The sequence below is a fragment of the Penaeus monodon genome, chromosome 16 (assembly GCF_015228065.2).
Source record: "Penaeus monodon isolate SGIC_2016 chromosome 16, NSTDA_Pmon_1, whole genome shotgun sequence".
NCBI classification, from domain to species: domain Eukaryota; kingdom Metazoa; phylum Arthropoda; class Malacostraca; order Decapoda; family Penaeidae; genus Penaeus; species Penaeus monodon.
In genome coordinates, this window is record NC_051401.1 from 7849696 (window position 1) to 7852195 (window position 2500).

A 2500-nucleotide genomic window follows, 5' to 3' on the forward strand; every position below is an offset into this window, starting at 1 on the left:
GGACAATTAGTTTTGTCCTTTGCTATTTCTCCATATCTAATTGACACCGTGACACAAGTACTTGGCGGTGTAACAAAATGGTTTGACATGTGGTTTAGTCACATTATGATTGACGAAGTACAAATATATTTTGACAATGGTAATGACAATCTGGATGGATTCAGCCTTTTATTTGACAGATAATAAAATAATACATATTCGCTGGCAATGTGTGTATGGAATAACAATAGGAGACATACGTTGGGTTTCAGTACCGAGAAACGTTTTTGATGAGATCGACGAAGGGGAAACCTCTTCATAACACGACCCTCGTTTTCAGTTCCTGTTTTAGCATCATCCAGGAAAATAACAATTACGTTGTGACCCAACTAATAGTAAACACTATACATCAGTCTTGGCTGATACAGTGCTTATGTGAAAGACAAAAATTTGATTCATGAAAAAAAAACTATATACCGACTCTGGAAAAATTTATTTCGCCGTGGAATTTGCTTCCATTAAACATTTTTCCTGGACGTGCCTCTTTGCTTTGTTTTGCTTTGCTTTGCTTTGCTTTGCGCGCGCACGCACGCACACACACACACACACACACACACACACACACACACACACACACACACACACACGCACGCACGCACGCACGCACACACACACGAGAGAGAGAGAGAGAGAGATTTTACAGTTTACAGTTTTACAGTTTGGTTTGGATTCCATTTGATACAATGGATATTCTTGGTGTGACATACTGTCTGCTTGATTTTGCTCACGTGTGTCAGCTGCTGCTTGACAGTCTGGCTGGATCACCTGATACGAATGCACTTTGCGCCTGGGTGGCCACCGCCGACTGGATGAGACTCACGGTTACAGCACTGTACTCGCGCCGGGAAGAGGAACGGACCCGTGGATGGAGAGCCAGAACAGATGACACTGTACTAGCGCCGGAGAAGAGAGGAAGAGAGAGAGAGAGAGAGAGGAGGAGCGACGAGACACACACACACACACACATACAAAGGAGAGAGAGAGAGAGAGAGAGAGAGAGAGAGAGAGAGAGAGAGAGAGAGAGAGAGAGAGAGAGAGAGAGAGAGAGAAGAGAGAGAGAGAGAAGAGAAAGAGAGAGAGAGAGAGAGCAGCATGGGTCATAAACAATCCCTTTAATAGCTAATCTGGATAATGTGATAGGCCCACAAATTTTGTGAATATGCTCCTTTGCCAAAAAAAAAGGCTGCTTAACTTCCATCAACCCTTTGGGAAATGTCATCTTAATAACTGTGCTTACTTTAGCATTTACTTCTCTCTAACAATGTAAATGTCAGTAGTGTTGCATGGATATTGCTGTTGCCATGTCATAATAATGATGATGATAATCACTATCATTATCAGTAAGAATATAGATTGCTTATTCTTTAATATAAATTTACAATATGGTCACACTATACAATCCCTACAGTGAGGAACATTAACTCACACTGATCACATAAATAAATATTTATTTCATATATCATATACAGTATTATTGAAAATCCCCAATAGATCACCAAGCAGAATCACTTAATAAAAAAAATACAATACCTTTAAACTATAAAGCAAAACACATAGGCTTATATATAATAATAAATATAATATTTCTTCGTCAAAGTCCTCAAGAGAACAGTATCCAGAAGTTATCAAATAAAATCCCTATTCATTTCTGACCATTCTCCACAACCAAAATAACACTAATCACTTATACAGTTCCGTTCATACCATCAGTGCTGTTAACAAGTAGATCTGGAGGGTAAAAGATGTCAATAACAGCCTATAATTCAGGTTTGCAGATCATTCTTATAACTAAGTTGGAAGTACATTCCCTTCACCAAAACTGAAACAATATAAAAACAAAATGCAAAAAAAAAAAAAAAAAAAATCAAATACTTAGGAAGACCACTGGATTCCAAGCTTGAACTATTACTTTATTGCCCTATCAGATATATAGCATAAATACCATTCATAATACAGTTTGTTCAATATCTGATAATTGTGAACAGTATGAAGCCACCATATGTTTTTTGTGTGTGTGTGTGTGTGTGTGTGTGTGTGCGTGTGTGTGTGTGTGTGTGTGTGTGTGTGTGTGTGTGTGTGTGTGTGTGTGTGTTTGTGTGTGTGTGTTTGTGTGTGTGTGTTTTGTGGTGTGTGTGTGGTGTGTGTGTGGTGTGTGTGTGTGTGTGTGTGTGTGTGTTGTGTGTGTGTGTGTGTGTGTGTGCGTGTGTCTTATAAATTGTGTATATGACTATCCAGTCAAATACAACCCCCAATGTACTGCCTCTTCCTTTCTTTCAGCATTTTTATTATAATGGGCATTAAGCTATTTCATATCACTATTCATTAACGACAAAACCAATTTACCAAATTTTTTCCATAATCAGTTTACCACTAACAATTTGAAAATTCATCTCACATTACCTTTTCAAAATCAAGATCTGTTCACTGTTCTATCCAATTACCAAATATCACTGGTTTCCTT

General features: G+C 38.2%; 1 protein-coding gene across 1 annotated transcript in view; it reads right to left on the minus strand.

Moving 5' to 3' along the window:
• Positions 1–1470: 1470 nt before the first annotated feature.
• LOC119582485 (Golgi SNAP receptor complex member 1-like) overlaps positions 1471–2500 on the minus strand; it is an 8345-nt gene continuing 7315 nt past the window's right edge. The window contains exon 3 of the mRNA XM_037930769.1: positions 1471–2500. This exon is cut by the window's right edge and continues 2429 nt beyond it. The gene's annotated coding sequence lies outside the window, so the exon portion shown is untranslated.